This window comes from Zonotrichia leucophrys, chromosome 2 (assembly GCF_028769735.1).
Source record: "Zonotrichia leucophrys gambelii isolate GWCS_2022_RI chromosome 2, RI_Zleu_2.0, whole genome shotgun sequence".
Classification (NCBI taxonomy): domain Eukaryota; kingdom Metazoa; phylum Chordata; class Aves; order Passeriformes; family Passerellidae; genus Zonotrichia; species Zonotrichia leucophrys.
This window is the reverse complement of record NC_088171.1, coordinates 134,776,973-134,801,998: the sequence shown is the minus strand read 5'-3', so window position 1 is coordinate 134,801,998 and position 25,026 is coordinate 134,776,973.

The window sequence follows — 25,026 nt, the reverse complement described above, 5'->3', positions numbered from 1 at the left end:
GACCTCTGAAAATTATCTAATTGAGCCACAGCTGGAGGCAGGCACACATAGTTGTGGCACTCAGAGTTCCTGTGGTGCCATTTCTTGTTCTCCACTCCCACATGTTTTTTTGGCCAGATTGCTAAAACAGGAACCTTACAGGATATTGAACACTGGCAAAAGATATCTACTTAGCTATCAAAATGAATATGCTAGTCCATCAAGTTTCCTTCCTATGCGTACTCCACAGAGGAACAGAGAAATGCAGCCTCAGAGTTGAATAAATTAGGATCTGGATGTGCATGATTTAAATCCCACTTTGGCAAAGCCCTTTTTTTCCTTTCCAGTGGAGTCTCAAGGGAAATTGAACAACTAATGTAGAAACAGTCATTACCTTACTAAAGATAGACCTTGTTTGAGAAGCATACGTGGGCATGCACGTAGGCACAATTTTAAGTACACGGGTAGCCACCGAAGCATTTTTAAATGCATTAAAGCATGCCTGAGCATCTTGTTAGGTTGTGTCCAGTGAACCAAACTCAGGCACTAAGAATTTTTCAAGTTATTTTGTCTGGGCACCCAAATGACTTTGGGGAGTACACCAGTAACACAGGCTTCTGCTTCTCTGTGTTCAGTTTGAAAACATGGTTGTAATGTCTGATCTCAGGCCAAGAGAATTTGATGGAAGTTTATACTTTGAAGTTGAATTCTTATGGAGCAACTCTTATATTTCTTACCCAGCTATGGGCCAATAAAATGGCCAAGGAATGTAGGACAGCTTTCAAAAACATTATAAATAAAATAATAATAAAAAAATACGTATGAGAACTACAGAGAGAAAGAGAAATCTAACAATTTTGGGAAAATGGCTTTCAGGTTTAAATATTGTGCCATATATTTGGCCCTTTGAAGTTTATAAATATTTACTACTCTATTAAAAATAGTTAGACTTTAGCAAACCACAACTGGTATTGAATTGAAACTAGGACCAATCAGATCTTATATTTAATATAATTAACTAAAGAGAATATGAATTACTGTCCCCGTGTCATAGAATTATACCTTTCCACCATGAAATGAATCTCTGAATTTTTAAGAGATAAACAAGTGATGAGAAAAATTGAAAAATATGTTTTTGAAAAGGATGAAGTGTCATAACTTTCCTATTATTAATCTTTCATATCCTTATACTATTTGTTACGTGCTCTAGCACGCATAAATATAACTCAAGGCATGCAACACTTTCTTGTATAATGCAACATAATGAGTCTTTAAAGTAAGAATCAGTCTGTTTGAATACAAGGTAGCAGATGTGTATTCACTAAGATGAAAGAAAGATTCCTCTCACCAGTGCATAGAAAATTTATGCTTGTAATTCCTCCTAGAGAATAAAGAAGAAATATTCATGAACAGAAGGCACAATGCAGTATGATCTAATGGACCAATCTAATTCTGAAACCTAAGAATTTCCGTGCTTATCCAGGTATTGCTGTCAATGTTTTGAAACCTTTTTTTCTCTAATTCTCTCCATCAGTGTTCCCAGCTGTAAATCCTGTGCACTCTAGTGCTTTTTCATTTCAATATATAAAATGCATAAGATTAGGAGTTAAAATAGTGTGTTATTTTTCTAATCATCTATGATTCAGACTGCCAAAGAAGGAATGTGGAAGGTACATGGGGTTTGATGAGTGCATGCAGACATCCTGACGTACTTAAACTACTTTATACTTTAAGAGAATATTATGGTGGATGGTTTCATCCACTTATTAATTGCAAAATACAGAAATGAATGTATAATAAAACTAATAATGAATAATATGAAAAACAAGTACATCACAAGTGGCTCCCCTCCTTGTACATCCATCCAATTTAATGCAAGGTAATGGTGCAGCATATTTGTCATTATTTCCTATATGTGTTTTAGTGACTTTCTATGAAATTTGAGAGATTAGATCACACACCTTGTGTACAAATGGGAGCTGAATCTTCTTTCAGGGAACATTAACTCTGTCTGATAATCTTTCCAACCTCTAGGACTCACAGGTACACTAGGTTGAGGCTTCTCTCCTTTTGAAGTTCTCCCCCTTTACATGGAAACACTCACCTTCCATTGGGAGCTTTGCAACTGACTTCAGTGACGTTAGGATTTCAACTTAGTGTGTAATTCTAATTCACTACCAAAAATAAGACCTTTGATGGAAAGTCACTTATGTGGTTTTAGTATGTGGATGTGTAGCATTTTGTGAAAAAATGCTCTTTTCACTCATCTTTCAGTAGCAAAATGAAACACAAGGATCTGATCTGAATTATGTCTTGCACCTAACCTGAATGAAAAGCTGACATTTTAACAAACATTTGCATCTTCAGAATATTAAAAAAAGTCAACATTAATGCCAGAGCAATATCCTTACTTTAGATCTTTTGACAAGTAATTGCCCCCCTCAAAGCCGGCCGACTCTTTGCTTCAACTTCCCCCACCTCTTCTGCCAGATTTTAGAATTTGAAATTAAAAGCATAAATTAAATGCTGTAGCTTGGAGCTAAAAACTGATTCTGTCTCTGAATGTTCTTTTAGAACCACAGCCAGCCAAAACTAATTCAGCACAGTCTCAGTGAAGTGCTTGGAGCAGTCTGTCTAAACAGCACAGGCCTTCTTAATTTACCCAGTGCTCACACTGCCTCCGATTAGGATGAAAGTGACTCTGCCATTGAAGGAAAAAGTAACTTGACTCTTTCAGGCAGCAGCTGAGATGGCATCCAAACTTGCACAGATCAGGTGTTTAGACTCAGGTCATCTCCATATCTTTAACCTTCTTGAGGGCCTACCAAAATATTTGAGGGAACAGGAAATCTTCCCTTTATGTATAGCTGCTGGACATCAGATGCTGCGCCTGCCCTTGTGCAGACCTGGATTTTATCAGGCATCAGTCACAAACCAGATCATTGTAATGGACTGGCTCTTGCAGTCCATTTTGGGTCATCTCCCTGAGCAAGCCAGAGGATTTCTGAACTCTCCCAAGCTCTGCTTGAGCTATCATTAGCTCTTCAAAAGCAGACAGTGGCAGTAATCTCACAGCAAAGTGCAGGAAAGCTTCCTTCAGGCAGCCACATGAAGCTCTGTACCAGAGCAATCCTTTGCAGGAGGAGACGGTTCAGCTTTTGCTCACATGTGTGATATTTCACACTTCTAACAGAAATCTGTGTGTGTAGAATTTCAGCTTGAGATCTAAGGTGCTGGAATATGGTACTAAGGCACAGACAGGAGGTGCTGGAATGATCATTGCTTGTGCTTGGCAGTTATAGCTACAGCCATAATGGTCCATTGGATGAGTCAAGGAAGAAGGACTATGCAAATGTAGAATTAGATCATCTAGTACAAGTTGATTGCACCAATGGGAAAAAATAATTTTGAATTTCTAAGGTTGAATTCTCTAATCTCGGGGTTCTTGACTTTTGCAACTTCAATAATTCTCCTTTGTTTAGAATACAAAAATATTATTGTGTCATATTATTTTCTGCAAGCTGTGTAAACAAATTTGTCATGACAACAACTATATATTTGTAATCTATGTGATTAATGCTTTCTTGGCCCACCAGTACAAAAAATACAAATGACAGTGTTTTTTTCTTAAATTATGCCTGTTCTGCAGCAAAAATACAATCATTTGCAGTGATCTGTTTAAGTTATTAAATGTGTGAAATAAAAACAAATAGAAAAATGACTTTTATAATCTTCAAAAGAGTTTGGCTTAAGTGTGAGATAAATACTTAGTTGGTATTTGTTTAATCTGGTTTATTTTTCCTGCTACTAAATCTAATTTTATATAATTGTAGAGGGGTAAATAGATCTCAAAATAATAGTGAAAACACATGAAATTTCTATGGTTAATCATATTATTCTTGAATAATATGAGCTTTAGGATTTCTGGTGAACTTGGAGATAAGAAGATGAAATAATGGAGTTCCTGTTCTGTTACTAGGTTTTTTACATGATCGTTTATTGTTTTTATTCAATTTACTTTAATATACCCAAATAGTTGAAGCAAATTTGACCTATATAGGAATCTGCAAAAATAGTTATTTTATGATGACAGCAATATATAAAAATAATGAGGGGAAATTATTTTGTATTTTACCCATGTGCTGGAGAGAAATTCCATCAACAGAAATCTCTGTGCTTTTTGAGATGCTTCTGTTTCCTCTCTCATATGTTCCCATGGAAGCATTAGTCTGGAATGAAAATGGAGAAGACAAAATGGAATGAAAATGGAGAAGACAAAAGATGTCATTTAAATCTTCACAAGAGAGCCAATTTAAAATACAAAAAGTTCACAAATCAATAGTATTAAAACAGTTATTGAATTTAAATATTAATAAGATGGGAAGAATTGATGGAGTGGAACCAGAGCTGCTTAAAATCAAGCACATCAAACCTAAACCATTAGGTGAAATAGGAAATCTAATTTTCTTACAACTAATGTACCTAAAAATTGGAAATACACTGTTGTGACTGTGATTCATAAAAGTGGGGACTAACTTCCCTCTTCCATTACACTTAACTCAGTGAGTGCCATGAACACTTCATATCTTCTTTTTGCCACTGTGATAAAGGTCAGTATTAGACACAAAAGAACCTCCAAATAATCTATTATCTACAAATTGCCTATCATAAATATATACATAAAATTGAAATGAGGAGCCTGGCCTTATACTGCTGAAATCAAGTTGGCTATAAAATATATAGCAAAATTCCTTTGACTTTCCGATCATATCACTAAGCATGTTACTATGTCAGAAAAACATTTAGCCTCATGATTTACTTCAGCAGAATTGTGAAGGTTTCATGTCATTGCACAGTGTCAGTAAAGAAAATTATTTCATGACAATTTTTCTGAGGCAGGGCTTAAATTTTTACTGTGACAATGAAACAGATAAGAAAACATATAAGAGAAATGTTACAAAAGAACTATGAACATATGTTTTCTGTAGTCTGGTTCTGATTCCATGACTTCAGATTCATTAAGGTTGTTTTCAGTTTGGGGTATTTTTGGTGGCTTTTTTGGTTTTTTTTTTTGGTTTTTTGGTTTTTTTTTTTTTTTTTTGTTTGTTTGTTTTTTTGTTTTTTTGTTTTCTTAAGTTTCCTCAAAAACAAACTAGAATAGTGTTTCACCTTCTTTTAGGGCAGTGTCAAGCACTGCAAAATATTTTTCAACACACAGCTAAAAAAATAGATTTTCATAACATGAAAAAAGCCTGTATGCCTATTAGAAGCTCATTTTAGAACAGACCTATGGCAAGATTACATTATGAGTGCCTACAAGTGCATGTAAATAACTCTCAAGAACATATAAGCAATTTTGGTATTTATTTGACCATTTAAACATACCATTGCACACTGTACTCTTAACCTGGAATATACAGTAAGATTTTCAGTGAGAGCTGCTGGACTTACTCTTCCTGATCTGGCAGTAATTCTTTACATTTATGAGGATCCATGAGTGCCCCAGCTACCTAAGCATTCGAATATCTGGGCTGAGAATGTTTGTTACTCCTGAAGTCTTTCACAACCTTATTTCACATCTGGACAAGGAAAACAGACTTACCTCAGGATGAGTCACTCATCCGCTCACAGGATATGATAATATTGGTCGTCTGCTTTTTCTTTGTTCTGCTATTTTCTTCCCTCTTATTGAGTTAATTAGTGTTGCAGGATCTAAGGCCATGAGCAAAACAGTGCATGAAACACTGCAATGGGTTGCTGCCCACTGCTTCCCAGGGATCAAAGAAATTCAGTGTCTGAGGTGAGCAGCTCTGGTGCTGGCACAATTGACAGCAGAGCTCTCCAGTGTGGTGCAGGAGGGTTTCCCAAACCAGAGGAACCACTGGGGAAACTGAGAGAGCCTCCAGGAGCCCATAGCTCATGCAATAACTCCTCTTCTTTGGGCACATGCACAGAATGACAATGTCGCATGAAATGGTATACTGCTATATTTACACACAATTGTACAGTCAGGGTTGCCTTCCCATCAGAGCAGAGCTGTGCCAGCCCATGGGACTCAATGTGTGCATTGACTGTGCTTGTGTGATGAAAGAGGCAATTCCCTTGCTGGTGTTTGGCTTTGTCATTCTGTGAAGTCTAAGGTGAGATCAAAGTCTACAGTATTCAATACTTTTCACAGAATTCACAGAATCACTAGGTTGGAAGAGACCTTCAAGATCATCAAGTCCAACCCATACCTAACACCTCAACTAAACCATGGCACCAAATACCACATCCAGTATTTTTTTAAACACATCCAGGGATGGTGACTCCACCATCTCCCTGAGCAGGCCATTCCAGAACTTTATCACTCTTTCCATTATGTCACTTTTTCTTAATATCCAATCTATATTTCCCTCAATGCAACTTGAGACTGTGTCCTCTGTTTCTGTCAGTTGCTGCTTGGAGAAAGAGACCAACCCTCGCCTGACTACAGCTGCCTTTCAGGAAGTTGTGGAGAGTGATAAAAACACCCACATCGTCTCTTCCGCCATCATACTGGACATAGTTTCTCAGGTTAGGTAGAAGCACATACCAATATAAGTATCAACAGCCTTGTTTAAAACTGCATTAACTGGTAGTTCCACCACTGACCTTTTCTTTTGTTATGAACTTGAATCTCTCTTTCTTTGTGTCTCCTTACATTTCCATTTTGACCCATTGAGTCCCGTTGCTATTTGTTTTCTAAATTCTCTGGTGTGCCTAAATCTATGTTGTTTCAACTTTAATTTATTTTTTTATGTTGCAAAATTCAGACAAATTTTCCTCTTTAATGCTTTTGATATTTGCTTCATCATCAGATATTTTTTTTGTTGTTGCTTTTTTTTTTTTACAAGTGTATGTTTGAATTCTAACATATATAGAGGTTAAGGGGGAAAAAATGTGTGAAATAATGAATGCTTACATCCAAAACATAAAGTCAGAATGAATATTGTTATCATTTGACTATATGGTAATTCAGCATATGACTAGATTAATATTAATCAGCCTACAACTAGAGCAGCCTACACTCATAAATAAACCACTTTGAAAGACGAATGAAATGAAGTAAACACACGGAACATGATGTATTCATGCTCACCTGAAAATCAGAATACATTAAGTCTTCTCAGAAGGTAATAACAAGGAATAAAATAATAAAAAGTTTGAGTTAAAAAACTGGAAGCATCCTGAGCATCTGTGACTCTGGAAAGTGATCAAATAAAAATCTCTAAAGTTAAAATTTAAAATGATTATTCCTTAACATAAATATAAAACATCACTTTTGACTCCTGCAAAACTATAATTCAAAACTGAGGAATTAATTTATCAAGGCCATCTTGAATAATGCTTCCAAAAGTGGGATTCAGTAGGACTGTGCCTTGAGTAGGGCAGCAAATGCACTTTGGTCTTACAAGGTCCATGTGTTCCATAGATCATCTAGCCTGTTGCCTTTAAAAAATAACAAGACATAATAAAAGATCTGAAAATAAAATTAGGTATGTATCATGAAAGATAAAATATGACAATTTTACATCCTGACACACTAAAGAAATGGGAATTACAAAAGCAGAGCCAAAAGTAGAGTGGGAATAAAATTATAAAGCTGACTGGATGTTTTGTTTTTTTTTTTTCCTTAAGACTTCTAAAATTCTACATTGTGGTACGATGACCATGGCTGGATGCCAGGTGCCCACTAAGCTCTTTTATCATTTGTCCTCTCACAAGAGGGTGGGAAGTAAATAAGACAGAAAAAACTCAAGGGTCAAGAAAAAGACAGTTTAATAAAGAAAAAGCAAAAACTGCACAAAAAAAGCAAAGGAAAGCAGAAGAATTATTCTCTATTTCCACTCAGCAGACAATGTCCAGCTACTTTGCAGGAATTAGGTCTTAAGAACATACTGCAATTTGTCTGGAAGACAAATGTCATAATAACAAAAAAAACCAAAACACACCCTCTCCCTCCATCCCATGCTCCACACCTTCTCTTAACACTTTTTGCTGATCAGATGTATGAAATACACCTTTGGTCCGTTTGGGTCAGTTGTCCTGGTTGTGTTCCCTCCCAAGTTCTTGTCCACCCTCATCCTACTGGTGTTGAGGGGATTTTGGGAGATGATGCCTTGATCTGTGTGGGAGCACTGCTCAACAGTAGACAAAACAGTCATGTGGCAGCCAAGATCACCAATATGAGAAGTGCTTATAGGAGAAATCAGCAAAACTCAACATATTCACCGTGAACCTTTTATGTTAAAATGTGGGTGAATTCCACACACCTCATATGACTCTGTTGCTTACAAGGAATGCTTTGAAGCCCATTCAAATTGGAAGTCATGTAGCTTTAGGGCTGATTCTGTGGAAAGTACCGTATTTTTTGAAAAGGAAGGGCATCTATCAAGCCTGGGAACTGAAGAGACCTCTTGTTGATCAACTGTGTCAGTCAAGAAAAAAGTATGATATACACAGTCTATTTTAGTCTCAAGTTAAAGTTTTGTATTTCGTCCCTTAGGGACAGAAAGTCTTCACTTCTTAGCATAAAATACAGTGGCAAGAAAGAGGCAAAACATTTATAATTTACAAGCATGGTGATAATTTGAGGCTGAAATATCAAAGGACAGATCAACAAACAGAAAATAAAAGCAAACAAGCTCAGTCTAGCCATAGCTGTCTGAGATGAGTCAGATCGTGACAGCTCTGTGAGGATGGGGACCGATTCCTCTCGAGAGAAAACACAGGCACACGAGTAGCAGCTGTAGCATGGTTGTGGTTCTTGGCATTTGTGCTGAGCAGAACCACACACACACACACGGATGCACAGCAAGTGCTGCAGCAGAAGACTGCTCTCTGCTAATATGGTCCTCTGAGTCCAGCTGCATCAGCTTTGTTACATAACCAATTAAATGGGACTACATAATAATTGCATCCCTCATGTGTCCGTCATCATCCACGGAAGTATGGCTGCTACACCGTGTGAGTGCATGTGTTAATATCTTCAGCTAAGAACTCATGCCCCAGTAAGAGAATCCCCAAAGTAGCTACAGTCTTATTTACTTGAGCTGTGGAAGCTCATAGCCACATGACAGCTCAGATGACAGTCATACCATATGAGTCAGGCAGGCAAGAGTATGTCTCTGGTACTCAAATGATTTTAATTGTGATGAGAATCTACATGAGCTCTGCTGGCCTTTGTTTTTTAGTCTGTAGCAGAGTGATTAGCGGCATGGGCAGGGTCAGACTGTGTAGCCAAAATTAATTTTCCATTTGTGGGAAGTTTTAACCTTAGAGTCAGAGAGAATGTGTGTGCCACTTGGCAAAACCAGTGTGACAGAAAAGCAGATCAGACAGACTTGTAGGCATTTCAGTCCCACTTATATTGCTTCAGAGTACTGACTACTTGCAATCAGCAAGACAAAATCTGCTGAACATGAGTCAGTTGAATAGCGAATAGGTTATTTATCATGTTAGCAAAGAATTCCTCTATTTACTCTTTCAGCTTTCCATTATTATAGCATCTCTCCTTTTTATTTATAAGAGGTTGAAGAGATCTGCATTGAAGCATAATTGGTTTATGGCTGCTAGCCACCTGACAAAGTTAATTGTTGGCTGCCTGTGCATTGGTCCTGTGAGAAAATCCTATGTCTGTACAAATTAGTTGGAAGACACAGCCTCATAAAACAGTCAGAATAAATCCTTTATCAGTTCCTAAACACAGTTGTGGTAGATTATTGGAGTTTTTGAGGGAAAGGACAAAATGTAATACTAATCTGCTATTTATGAATGACAAGGCTTCTTCACCACTGAACTCAATTTAAATCAAAGGGTGCAAGCATTTAGGAACTGAATTCACAGATGATTCTGGCAGATACTTATTATTTTCAAACCCATTCCACTTTAATAAATTGCTGGTGCTGAATGGATTATTTCAGGTTTTGAAAGACTGGGATTATTGTATTTTTGGTATTTAATTCCGAAATTCATTCCTCCCCCTACATTTTGAAAAAAAGATATTTTTAAGTATTTATAATAATGGATTTTTATGCCTTCAGATAACAATTTTTTCTTTGAATCTTCAATCTCAAAAAATTCAAGAGGCTCATGTTTTCAAAGTATTTAAACACTGAATACTTATGGAACATTGGAAAGGAGCAAGTTAAGACTTCACTAAAATCCATCCAAACAAAGGTCTCACAAAAGTAGATGAAAATTTCCACAGGACACAGGAGATTATCAGACCCAGATATTGTCCTATTAGCATTCAAAAGCACACACTTAAATACTTGTGTGTCAATTTCTTAATAAAAAAACATTTGAAAAGACTACCTTTTTTGCTACATTAATTTACCCGTTGTGGATCACAAGACATAAATGAAGAAATAGAGACAAGCCTTAGTGGTGAAGTGAAGTTCAGAGTGATGGAGAAATCCCTGTTTGGCAAGGCTGTTGACACATCATTTTACTCTGCCTGCAGAAATTTCAGTTCCCACTCCCTTGCCAGCCCTCTGCCACTGTCCCTTTCCACACAGGTTACTGCCCCTGGAAATCAACCACTCCTCTGAACCTTCCTGCAGAGCTTCAGCTCAAATGCAGTTGGGAAGGTTAAAATGTTGGCTACTGGAGGCAGGCTGCAACAAAGCAAGATCTTTTTGGATTTTTTTGCCTGCACAGCTGCAGTCAGAGGGGGATGTGTGAACAAGCCTTGAGGCTCCACAGCTGCTTCCCAGAGTTACAACTCTAGCCTGGTCTTCTCCTGCTAATGCAGATAGCTGCCATTGCACAAGAGAAACAGGGGATGAGAAAGCAATAATGTGTCTAGCAGGACATCCTTTGATCCTCCCTCTCCCTGATTCCCACTAAATCCTTCCGTTCCCCCTGAGCAGGGACTTTATGCTAAATCCACTGTGCAGAGACCTCCTGACAATTCAGAAGTCGAGGAACAGCTTATGGACTACCTATAAAAAATTTATAAATTTAAGAAAAAATATTTCTTGCTGAAAAATGCAATTTCTGAGGTATAAATATTAATTAATATCTCAAAGATAACTCAATATTGCTATTCTTCTGCACTGTTAGAAGAAATGTACAGAAATGTGTCTCACACTTAGAACTTAAAAATGTGACCAAAAAGTTTTGAAATCAGATACCTAAGAAAAATTACTATAAATAATGGTTTCAAATTTTTCTCCCTGCCCCTCACCACCCAATGATCATATAAATTGGATTTATATAATACTTCAAGGTTTAGAGTTTGCAAAATTGTAATAATAAAGTTACTCCAAGTACTTGAATTTTCTACTTTAGTTTAATTTGGAAGAAGATTCTAAACAAAGAAAATCCATGACATGCACATTATGTTGAACAGCAGTGAATTTTAGAGAAAGAAGCATAAAACTCACCTCTGGTCTTGTTTAATTTGTGTCTGTCTGTATATTCTTAGTGAAATCAGTGAAAGAACACTGAGATGAAATGGAAAAAAACAAATAAGTAATTTCATTATGCAGAAAATACAGTTAGGCACAAACAAAAAAGTGATTGGAATTGCATGAAACTACCTTCTTCTTTTTATTTCCCCTCCCCCCCTTTAATATTTTTGGGAAATTTTCAGCTTGAAATGGCTGAAAAAGCATGGATAAGTTTAAGTGCTTAGCTGACTCTAGACACTGAAATCTTTAAAATTCTGCCATTGCTGAAATCAGGTCAGTGTTTCAACAATGTAATTTTTGTGAAAAAAATTACACCCACACTGAGCAGAGTGAAAAGGAGGGAGAGATATGTCTGTTTCTGATATTGACTCAGCTCTCTCTCTTTTTTAGGGACAGTCTTGAAAGATCAGCTGTTCAGCATACTTTCTAGTCAAACTGAGTGATTTGGCACTATATTCAAATATTGTCTCATATGATGCAAATCAAAGGAATATTAAGAGCAAGGAAATGCCTTTTAGAGAGAAAGCACAAAGTTTTAATATGTATATTTGTTCACAGCCATTAAAATTCTAACTTCTTTCACAAACCAAAACACTAGGAGCTTAATTCTGATGGTGTCTGGATGCCTTATTCAGGATTGACTGTTAAGAAATTTACTGTCAATTAACTGAAATTTTAGAAATTAACACTCTGTTCAAAGTAACTATAGTTGTACATGAGTTGGAACCTCTGTTCTTACTAATTTCTTTGCTCTATCACTATATTGAAATCAGAATTACACGTTTTTTACACAGGTTATACTCATAATTTCTGTGAACACATATAGCAAAAAAAAACCCCAAACCCTTATATAGGAAAAGAAGACTATTCCAGTATATGGAAGCTTTGGTCTTAGACCAAAGGAGTACAAATACAGCTAAGTATAAACCAGCTGACTTCTGTATTTCAGAGTGATTTTTAACAATGTCTAACTTTTTCCAAGCTTATCACAAAATTTTCAGAAAATTTTGGAGAATAGAAGTAAATAATTTTCTCTTCCTGTCAGGACTGCCAATTCAGTTGCCTGAGAAGAAAATTAGAATGAAATATTATTACTTTGGATTTTTTAAAGATCCTGAGCAGTACCAGCCAGGGCATATTATTATGTCAATGAATTTCTATAATTCAGCAATGTTCCTTCAAAATAGATAAAACATTTGATAACCTAATGGCTGTGTTTCTGACTGTGAAATTCACAGAGGTTTCTTATTAATACAGGAGTGAACTTGTTTTGAGATCTTGTCCTCTGTGCTGGTTTTGGTAGAGGTAGAACTTAATTTTCTTCCTAGCAGCTGGTATGGGGCTGTGTTTTGGATTTGGGATAAAAGCAGTGTTGACAGCACACCAATACTTTAACTATGGCTGAGAGGTGCTTAGACAGAGCCAAGACCTTTTCTGCTTCTCACACAATGAACAGGTTGGGGGAGCACAAGGAGATGTGTGGGGACACAGCTGGGACAGCTGACCCCAGCTGGCCAAAGGGATATTCCAGACCAAATGGCATCAATGCTTGCAGATAAACAAGAGGGAAGGCTGGCCAGGGGCTGCTGCTCAGAGACTGGCTAGACATTGGTTGGTGGTGAGCAATTGTTTTTCTTGGGGTTTTTTCTCACTTTTAAAAATTAATTTTCCTTTTCATTACATTATTATTATATTATTATTATAATTCAGTTATTAAATCATTATTATCTTAACCCATGAGTTGTCTCTTATCTACCATTCCAATCCTCCTCTCCCATCTTGCTGGGTTTGGGGGAAGTGAGTGACTGGCTGTGTGGTGTTCCATTTCCAGCTGATATTAAACTAGAGAATCCTCATTCCTTTTTCCTCCCTTAACTGTCTCCTTCAGGTTTGCAATAAAATTTTTTTGCTGTGAAGTTGCTACTGACCTAGCATCCAGTGGGGAGGATTGATGTATATCCTTAAGAGCTTTGGAGGAATAGAAAAGACTAAAGTGATTCCTCTTTCCAATGAGATAAGGGACTGTGCAAGTTCATACTAGCATTTTTTCTTTGCTTTTCACTTTTACTGTTTGAGGATGAGAACTGCAGCTGTTACAGAATTGTCAAAGGGATGTTGGCTCATGCAGAAAATAACCCCACAGTTAGGTTCTAAATCTAAATCCCGGCTTAAGTCAGCCAAATGGAAGAAACTTCAACACTGAAATACTGATTCTCTATAACAGTGTCCCTACTTCTATTTTTTCTTGTAGTTAATGATAAAATGATGGATCAGGCCCATAAGATCAAAATATCTGGGAGAATGGAAATGCAGGAATTCCAGACAGATGGGTAGCAGCTCTCAGATTACTGCTGTTATGAGTCGCTACTGTCTAGTAACTGAGCTCTGGTAAGTCCATATTCAGAGTGACAGCTGAGAAATAAATGTCATTAACATAAACCATGATGGAAGGAAAGAGGGACAGGCCTTAAGAAGCACCTGATTTTTGTTGAGATGTATTTTTTTAATTTCAACTTTATTTTATTTTATTTCAAATTTATTTTGCCTTTACTGGATCCCAAATTAACATTCTACCTTATATCTTGGTCTGTTAATGTTTACTTTAAACATTTACATATGTGCTCAAGAAAATTTCTACATTATTTGCAGTACTCAAAGTCCCTAAAAATATACAAATCTGAGCCTTGTAGTAACTAAAAAGATGTTTTCATAGCAATGACTATTTTCCCTAATAATGCAGCCAATGCAAAAATCAAGCCCACTCAGTGTACTATTGGCAAAAGATGGGAGGAAGGAGCTAAGAAAGAATATAGAGATTGGTAAGATCAGCCAAATCACAGGCAGAAGAGATTCTGAAGGGTTGTATTTTGGGAATGCTGAATAGTAATTTGAATTTTTTAAAATACACAGTGTACACTTCAAGTAACTGGTAAAATAGAGGGATTAGAATGATGATAAATTAAAATCTTTTATGAGACTTCTTTTTTATTAAGAGCTTGATATGTAAGAGGTGTAAGAAGTTGCTGCATTACTTTATTATTAAATTATTGTGAATTTTTTGAGTTTAGCTCAGTTAGTTAGGGCATTGTGCTAACAATGCCAGGGCTGTGAGCTCAATCCCCATGGCTATCCAGTTAGCAGTTGGACTTGATGATCCTTGCAGGTCTATCACAATTCAGAATAATCTGTGAATAAGATACATATTACTTAGAAGTAAATACAACCCAAAATTTATAGTGCAACAATGGCCTATGCCAAATTTTTAAGAAAAAATATAAATTTTTTAAAAAATCTATCTATAACCTTGTTATAGTTATATCATTAAAAATTTATCACAATTGGTTCAAAAATTTTTATTTGTCTAAGAAATCAGTATAAAGCAGAACAATTCCAGATAACATTTTTATAGGAAATGCTTTATTTGATCTGAAATTTTTGAAAAAAATGTAAATTAATTAGGTTCTTTCATTCAGTAAGTTTTGGGAGTTTAGCATCTAGATTCCTTTGTCTTTCTTGGAAAGCCTGTTTAATATGCTTTGCATGGTTTCTTCACATAGCTATGAATGTATAATGCATTGCTCAAATGTCACTGGAAATATTACTGATTGAAAATAAAGAACTTCTGGTACAATAAAACATGTAATTTCTGCAGATAATATTGTTTTCTCTTTCAGTGGTATCAGTTTTATTGGAAGTCCACTCTCCAACGATCTCTGACAGAGATATATGTTATATCAGATGATGAAAAAAATCATTGCTGGTTAAGAGTCATCTGGTGGTCAACACGCCACTTGCCCTCAAAACAGAATTCAACCAGAATTTAAATGGTGTGGGGGGCCTCTTGCAAACAGTGGACAACTGAGAGAAATGAAGCAGGCTACGAGACGAAACTGGCTGTAATTCTCAGATGGGAGAGGGAAAACTGCTGCAAAGCCCAGGTGGGTAGAGCTACTCAGTCTTAGACAGCCAACAACCCTCTTGTGTTGCTGTCATCTGCTCACTGCAGCCAGTTCCACCACTGAACAACTGGTGATTACAAACAAGAGAGGGTAATAAAGACAGAAAAAGCTTTCTTAATCTCTTATTTTTTTCAGATTTTTTTCTCAATATCACGATCTATCAGTTTCTTGACTTACAGCAGATATCTGACAAAAGCAGGTATAAAACACGTCTGCAAAACTTGCCAGCACAGGAGTTCTGTTAATTTTCATTACATAAGTTGCCTTAAAGAAAAAATCTTCATATACCACCAAAAGGAGATTTCAGAACTAAGACAAAATCAAATTCATTTCACATGGAAAACTTACAGCATGCTACCTCTTTCACATTTCAGTTCATTTCTGTAAGAAAGCCATGAGAAATACTAGATGTGTTGCTATCTTGTATAAAATAAAATAAAGGACAAAGGAGATTTGTTAGGTAGACTTTTCAACGTAAAAAGCTTCTGAGAAAATAGATACTGTTTACTCTAGCAAAAATAAAAATTGTGGTAAATTTACAGGCCTGGAGACAGAATTTGGACTTATTTTAAAAGTGCATTGGGGCGATCATATTTTTTGAAATGGTGGACTCAGCAAATTTGAGCAAATTTTAATATCAAAACAGGAAAAATGCTAGTAAAAATTCTCATGGGTGGGTGGATTTCATAATATGAGTACTTGGATGAGACTAAAATATCCTTGTATGACAAGCACCTTAAAAAATGAAGGTGGTTAAAAACCTTTCCTTGACCCTATTCATCCACGTGTGATCATTGCTGGCATTCCATGAATTGCTCCTGTAGGAAGGGCAGACCTCAGGGTACAGATTCTACAGATCCCATCACTCTCAGCATTGAGGAATACTGAAAACAGAAAACAAACAAAGTAAGGTAACTTAAAATTACTTATTAAACAGAGGGTATAAAAAATTCCTTTCTCCTGCTTATGAAAAGGAAAGCAAACTACAATCTGAAAGGAAAAAAAAAAAAAAAGAAAAGATGCAGCAGACAACATCCAGTCTAACAAGATGGGGGGGACAGCCTTAGAAGGTATTCCTATATAGATACAAGCTCTTGAAGCCAAATTTACTGTGCTGTTGAGGTTATGACAGTAACATCTGATCATTTAGAGGGTTTTACTGTCTGCTTGTAATTTATTATAATGTCCTTGTCCTGTAAAAATTAGTGTGTGATTCATGTGTATCCATATGCATGGATGAGCAATTTGGGGACCAGCTAGCTGACTGCACAGAGATGCTCAGATGACTGTAGAATAAAGGTTGGAGGTCACTGCAAGGAAAGAGGCAAGAACAGCAGAAGCTGAAGGAGTGATGGAGGAACTCAGGAAGCAAATACAGCCATGCTCTGGGGGTGTGGGTCTCTTGCTAGTGATGAGGATGCTGTGCTGACAGGAGTGCAGATGGGTGTAAATGAGCGTGTGACTAGAATGAAAGGATCGAATAACAATAATAGTATTAAGCAGGAGGATAAGCAGTCACTAATAAAACTTCTTTTTAAACTTGTATTTCCATTCTGTTTTACTCAGTTGCTATGAGACTAATGTTAAAATTTGCATTTTCTTATTTAAATTTTATGTAGACCTTTTCTTTGAATTTAAAATCTTTTAAGACTTTGTGTAGCTAGGAGTTTCAGTTTTCTCCTCACAGACATGACTGATTTGGAATGTCTCTTTTCTGAAGTATCTTCTGCTTACCAATTAAAAAACACTTTATTAGTGATCATCTGACATATACATTTCATCTTTAAAATGTTATTTTTATATTCTCAGCCTGTGCTTGCTGTTCTTTACAGTCTCTTTTAGTATAAATATCATATCAATATTAATATAAATATCATATCTCAGAAGAATAATGGTTTGATAACTTTTTATACTAAATATTCTAAATATTCTAAATATTCTAAAAGTATTCACTTGCGGACCTCATTGCCAATGACACAATGTCACAATGGAGAAATAAGCAGGTGTTTAGATCTTGGCAAAAATGCATATAAATCTTGCAAAAAAATTTAATTTCACATGAAGAATCATAACACAATAAGACTCTCTTTTGCACGTACTGTTTTTTCCTTAGTCATGCAATCATTCAGTTCAAGATAAGACAATAATTAACAGTTTGAGTAGGTAGGTATACATTAAAACCTCTTACAGAATTTGAAAGTAATGCTTGGGAACTCAGCTCAGTTGTTGCAGAAGACCCATGTATAGTCAAGGTATACTTTCACTTACTTCCATCAATCCACTTTCAAAATGGAGGAGCTTTTCTGACTTAAGTATCTTTTTTTGTTGGATATCACAGTAAAAATGTCAACCAGATAAATGAAGCTGAACCTTGAATAGCCAGCATCCACAACATTGGAATTAGTTCTAGGGTGGTCTCTCCTTTCAAAAATATTTTTAAACACAGCAAGTGGACTAATTCATTCAAAGATGACTACTTGAAAACTGGTACTTCATCTGTAGTTAAGATCTATTAAATTGTACTCAAATTGTTTATGATTCTTGCTGTAGTTTCCTGTAATAATACCTAATGGGCAGTCCATGAGGTAATAATTTGTTTTGGTTTTTTAAAGTTTCCTCTATACTCTTTGATTCTGAGTTATTTTCCCTCTTTATACCTGTAACTTGTGTATTGGTAAATGCTTTAAATTCTGCACAGTACTGTGGACAATGGATATGCTTTCTGTGTGCCCTAAGAAGTATTTAGACTCTTTAAAACTGCAGTTCAGATAATATATAAAAAGCTCATATAGAACTCATAAGAAGGTATCTAGAAAAAGAAACTTGGAGTTTCTTGTGTTTGTTAGTTTGTTCACTAAGAGATATAGTATTCAGAAACAAAATTTACAAGGTAAGTACTTTTTAGACTGGAAACAAAGCCAAAAGATGAAAAGAAACTTGAACATTTCCCAGTACTGAAAATATTCTTTACTTTCTTAATAGCAAACCTAAGGCTGATAAAATCTGCCAGATCAACAGTCCTGTAAGGAAAGGTCCTCCTGTAAGAGAAAAGTCAGATGCACTGAACTGAAAGTGATGCTGCTGAGTAAGGGCAGCTATCCTGCTTCCCTTCTGTTGTAGGCCTGCTCACTTGCATCTAACTTGAGAAGTGTTACCCCTGGGTCTTGCATAGTAGCCTTATTTTCATTGCCATTGAGCTTTGAGTTGGCTATGGCAATAAAAGGCATCTACAGAAAGGGTGCTTTGTTTCTTCCCAAAAATAGAACCAGAACATTAGGCTGCAGTCTGAAAGATGAAAGCTTGTTTCACTCTGAAAGGTCTTACTAGAATGTCTCCACCTTGAGCTTTCTCTTCTATAATTTTAGGTTTAAATTAACTGCTGTTAGAGAACTTAAGGCACAGACCTCTCAAAAAATAAGAAATGTGCATTATGAAAGGTGAAAGACCATCTCGAGTTTAGACTGGTATTAAAAGACTGATTAATAGTCTAGTGCTTAAAACTGAAGAAAATCTTAGGCCAAGACATTTGGCAAATGTAATCCATTACATGAATAGACATGCCAGTGCTTCAGGGAGATCTTTGTCTTTCTCATTTCTCTCAATATAAAAGAATATCTTTTAATTTGTGTTTTGTAGCTATCTATCTATCTTCAGCTTAAAATTATGTTGTTGTCTGTTCTAAATCTTACACCTTCAGCTCCTTTTTCTCATCACATAAACTTCAGTAACTGTCCCTCCTAGCTACTTTTGAACTTGTCTCTGTTTTGAGATACATGATCTAGTTTTAACTACTTATAGAGGAACACAAAGAAAAACATCAGCCACCATGAAAAAAAGAAGGAGAGGAACAAATAACCACACCCCTAACTAAACAATTCAACAAACAAAACAGGTAAAATCACTTTCCAAAACCCTACTGTCTTCATTGCCCCTGTAGGTACCATTAATCTGAGAAAATTTTTTTCATTTCAGGCAGCAGCCAATAAAATGGAAGAAAATTTGTAGTGGTTATAGGCTCTTAATGAACTATGCTACAGAAATTTTTGCAGAACTGAGGGCATCATCAAGAAATTAATAATTGATGTAGCTGTTCTGCTCTGCTGTACTTGTTAATATTCATTAATGGCCATTTTCAAAACTATAAAGCAGGAAAAGTGAGAAAGAATAAAAACAATGAAGTTATATAGATATACTGGAAAATATGCAGTAGACACAATGTAGTAAAGGGAAAAGAATAGATGTAGAATAAAACCACAAGAAAATAGAAGGAAAAAAGTAGATAAACAAAGGGTAAATATTTGTATAATTATTAAATAGAGGGGGAGAGAGAAAGATATTTCTATCTTTAATCAGAAGGAGAAAAACAAAGACATTGATGAATTTAGAAATTTCTTTGGAATACTAGAACACTGGATAAAATCCTTCTGTAAGTGAAGGCACATGTGAGATTCTGCATAAATAACTGGCCTTTTTATTGACTTTGCAAGACAGTATTGAACAATGTATTTATAGCAATATTCCCGCTTAAATATAAAACTTAGGATTTTTTTACCAGCAGTTTAATTCAGTATTGTGGGTTGCACCAGATACATCAAGCAGGAATAGTTTAGTCTCCTGGCTAGATAACACTCTTATTTGCGTTAGAACCTAAGGCATTCTCTTCAAGCTTCATGTACGGTAGCATCTAGTCAGATCTTGCTGTGCTCGTTATTTTTAACCTACTTTCAAATTATTAAAACTTAGTTATCTAAACCTTCATGAATTTGGCAGAAATAATTAATCTCAGAGTCTTTGTCCTGCCACAGATGATTTGGTAAGTACATCCATGTCTACTCTGTGGCCATATTAGCACAGATTAAAACCTGTAGAAATTAAGAGGAGTGCAGTTGTCATGTACATAAATAAATCTGCATCTAGACTGACATAAGTAAATCAAAAGATGTTTTTTAATAAGCAGAAGGAAAGAATGGTGTTTTAAAGCAAAACTAAAGAAAGTTTGAAAGCTTGGTTTAAGTAATACCTATACCTTTCACAAGATCAGTTCACTCTGGCGAATTTCAGCCAAGAAACATTTCTCTTGAGGAATTTTAGTGAATCCTCATTTGCAAGGGAACAACACTGAGAACTAAATACTGCTTTTTTTTACTAACAACTATAGTTTTGTTTTCAATTTCAGTGGCAGTGGAATCAGACCAGAGACCGTATCTGTGGTGGGGCTTTGTTTCCAGGTTTGTAATGAGTCCATTCTGTATCTATGTGTGAATGCAGGAGTTTAACTGTGTACGTGCAATTATCTGTGAGGAACAAACTGGAAATTAAATCTCCTTTGGGATTCCTATTACATAAATTGAAAAACTCAAACACATAAAAGCAGTATGAATTCAGTAGAGGAACATGCACTACCTTTCAGAATCTGCAAGACATATCATGCTCAGGAAAACTGTTTGATCTGCTTTCCCTCTCTGTCTTTTAACATACCACCATGACACACATTTATTAAATCTATGTATTTTATGCCAGTGAGAATAGATTTCATTTATTTGTTTATTTCTTATTTATAACTCTTAGCTATTTATGTACTGATAAAACTGCCTCTCTTGATCTGTCTTTAACCTTGACAGTGTCTGCAGATGCTCAATTCTATGTAGACTCTCCACTTTGGCTGTTTTTCAAAGGCATCTAAAACAAGGAGAAACGTGTCCCGTTTGACTGCTGGGATAGTAAATTCAGAATGTGCATTATAAAAAGAATGCCATGTACATGCAATTAAAAAGAATAAATGCAAATGCTTTGAAGTTTGATAAAAGTTATATTTTGCCACATGTATGTGCATGAATCAATCCATATTTCTCTCATACATTTTTCACGGTCGTTTTTTGTTTTTTTTTTTTTATTTATAGTTGCTAGATATGTGATAAATAGCCTCCTCAAAAAAAAATATTTCAACAAGGTAATAATTATGCTACATAGTACAATATGTAGCATATTGTAAATTTGCACAATTTGCAATATATATTTACTTAAGGCTATTGATTTTTAAAAGTAATATATTTTCCTAACATTCTGGCTGAGAAGCTCTTCAAATAAATTTTCGAAAACACAGTCTTGAATGTTTTAAAATATAAGCTCAATTTTTTTTTCCAATAAAAAATGCAGAAATTCTTGAAGATTTGGTGGAAATTGAAGCGTGGAAGTATTGGACAAGGAATGGTTCATTGAATGTGGGGTTTCTCTTCTTTCAGGTGACAACGAGAGAGAGAGGACAATGTTGTCCGAATGCATATTTCTCTTCAGTTAGCAACAATTGAGACAAAAGTTCTATATTGATTTTTCTTTCTACTGTCTGTTCTTGTTCATTTTTTCGAAATTTGTAGAATTGCAGAGTGATAGAATATCCTGAGTTTGAAAGGACCCACAACCATCTCCAATTCCAGCTCCTGGCCCTGCACAGAACAGAACCAAGAGTCACACTATGTGCCTCACAGTGTCATCAAAATGCTCCTTGAGCTCTTTCAGGCTTGGTGTTGTGACCACTTCCTTGGGGAGTCTGTTCCAGTGACCAACCAAGTTCTGGGTTTAAAACCTTTCCCTAATACCCAACCTAAATTTCTCCTGCCATAGCCTGATGCCATTCTCTTGGGTCCTGTCATTTGCCACCCCTGAGAAGAGATCAGTGCCTGACCCTCCTCTTCCCCTCATGAGGAAGTTGAAGATTTCAGTGAGGTGTCCTCTCAGTCTCCTCTTCTCCAGGCTGCACAGACCAAGTGACCACAGCCTCTCCTCATTCAAGTTCCCCTCAAGTCCTTTCACCATCTCCATTGTCCTCCTGTGGTGCCCATTAACAGCTTTATATTTCTTATATTGTGGTGCCCAAAACTGCTGCCAGCACTCAAGGTGAGGTTGCCCCAGTGCAGAGTAGAGTGGGACAATCCCTCCCTTGCCCTGCTGGCAATGCTGTGCCTGATGCCCCCCAGGACAGGGCTGTTCCTCCTGGCTTTCAGGGCACTGCTGGCTCACATTCAACTGGCCATGGACCAGGTTCCCCAGGTCCCTTAACCCTGCACTGCTTTCCAACTTTCTCATTTCCCACTTCATCTGTACATCCTGGGTTGCCCCATCCCAGGCGCAGAATCCGGCACTTTTCCCTTCTTTAATCTCATATGGTTGGCGATTGCCCAGCCCTCTTATTTACTGCGGTCTCTATAGGGCCTCCCTGCCTTTGAGGGAGTCAACAGCTCATCCCAATCTAGTATCATCAGCAGACTTAAGTTGTACCCCTTCAAGTTCTGTATCCAAGTAATTCATAAAATGTTGAAGAGCACAGGGCCTAAGGTGGAGCCCTGTGAAACCCCACTAGTGACGGGTCCCCAGTCTGATGTCACCCATTCACTACAACCCTTTGTACCCAACTTGGGAGCCAGTTGCCAGCCAGTGAGCCATCATGCACCCATTGCATGATGTGTTTGTCCAGCTGTGTGCTGGACACTTTGTCCAGAAGAATTTTGTGAGAGACAGTATCAAAAGCTTTAGTGAAAAGCAAGAAGATCACATCAACTGACTTCTCTTAAACAACAGGGTGGGTCACCCTGTCCTAAAAGGAAATCAGGTTTGACAAGCATGATGTTTCACTAATAAAGCCATGGTGACTGTGACCAGTGACTGCGTCTCCACTGAAGTGGAAGTTCAACACTCCAGAGATTGTAGCTGTTTATGGGAACAACATATCAATCTCACTCATTCTCTGGAATACCTCACAGATTATCCACTTCCACCCATATCCTTCACCAGCAGACACAGCTCATAGACAGCAACATGTCTTCTGCAAAAGGAATGACTGTCAGCTCTTGTCTCATGGAGAGGCATCAGGGACTCCTGTCCACCTGAGTGCTGAAGAGCAACATCTGCAATCAGAACGTGTGTCTGGCTGGAGGTCTCTGACATGGCTACTGCAGTGACCCCGTGCAGCTACATTTTTATACGATGGAGAATTACTTACTGAAGATGTAATAACTGTATTTCTTCTAATCTTCTACACTGTTCACATCACAACAATCACAGATATTTATTACACCTCAATTTTTCTTATCAGTGGACATTTACCTTCCACCTTTCCAGCATGAACTTTCTAATTAATAATATATGCTATTTTTACAATAGATTATTAATATTATTTGGGAAAATATTATTTGATCAGCAAGATCACAGGAAAGTACTGCATTTTTACATGTGTTTGAATACTGGAAATAAAATCCTAAATGCACTTATGTGCCAATAAATTTCTCTATTTAACTTAACAATTTTAAAGGAAAATGTCCTTGCATGACCAAATGTCACCAACATTGCCATTACTTACTACTATAAAATTAATTTGGTACTCTACTTCAGCAATAGTACAGGATAAGAGCTGATGAGTTAAGTAGTTTAATGGAACTTTCCTTCTTGTGAGAGGTCAGAATTTATCAAATATTCCCTGTTTCCTAGTTCACGTCTTCTAAAATCTTTTCTTCTCTATGTCTCTGACAGAAAGGAAGAAGTGTGACAGAAGAGTTAATCCATTCATGAGTCATATGTGACAGACAAGAATTAAATCCAAGAATAAATTATAATAATTACATAAACTCTGCATCCTTAAAAGCCAAGACAATTAACATGCAAAATGTGGTAACCTCCTGCCAAGACTATTAACATGCAAAATCATAGTCATTAAGGCCAGCACCAAGGGCAGATGTTATTGGAGAGAGGGATTTTTGCTTGTGATGTTAAAATATGAAGGTGAAACAAGAAAATGGAAAGTTTTTTTCCTTTTTTAGCCCAGACTAGCAGAGTAAGTAGAAGAAATGGGAGAAGCATAATGGGTAATACTTAGGCCTTGTTTGAATAGAACAGGTTGTTGGTGTTTAAAAATGAGCTGGCTAACCCAAAGGTTTTACAAGATTTGAGTCAAAGAAGAGAAAAATAGTATTCCAGGTATCTGAAAGCAAGAAGATTATTTCTCTGACTGACTGGCTAGACAAGTGTCAAAGAGATGAAAAGCAGTCTAAAATCACATGATGATGTAACAAGTCTGATACTTTCTGGTTTAAATTTCTCTAAGTACTGTACATGCTACAATATGCAAATTTTCTCTTATTTGAATCTGATTAAATCTATTAATAAATCCTGGTTTTAGTTATGCCACTAAAATCATTGGATTTCTCAAGGAATGTTACACAGACTGTTCCAAAGAGATGAAAAAATGTTTAAGTTTTAGAATGATATAATGGAGGGAAAGCATCTATAACTGTGTGGCATTCTCAGAAGGAATTCAGAAGTTATCTCCTGGAAAGCAAGACGTTTAGGACAAATGATAAATGCTGTATTTTCCTGTCCAGCTTTTCTAAGCTTATCAGGTCAAAAGGACAAGTCACTGGCTGCCATCAATACCAGAGGATTTCCCCACCCCCTCCTTTTTCAAATTTTTTCCCCATGCCTTTTTTGATAAGGGTGAAAGGATGGAAAATTAACAAATGCATACAGAATGACCAAAAGTGGGAAATAAGGAAAGGAAAAGGAACAGATTTAAAAAAAAAAAATAACGAGCCAAGAATGATGAAAATGGTACATGGAGGGCAAGACAGGACACAAAGCTCACAGAGCTGAGGGTGAGGTAA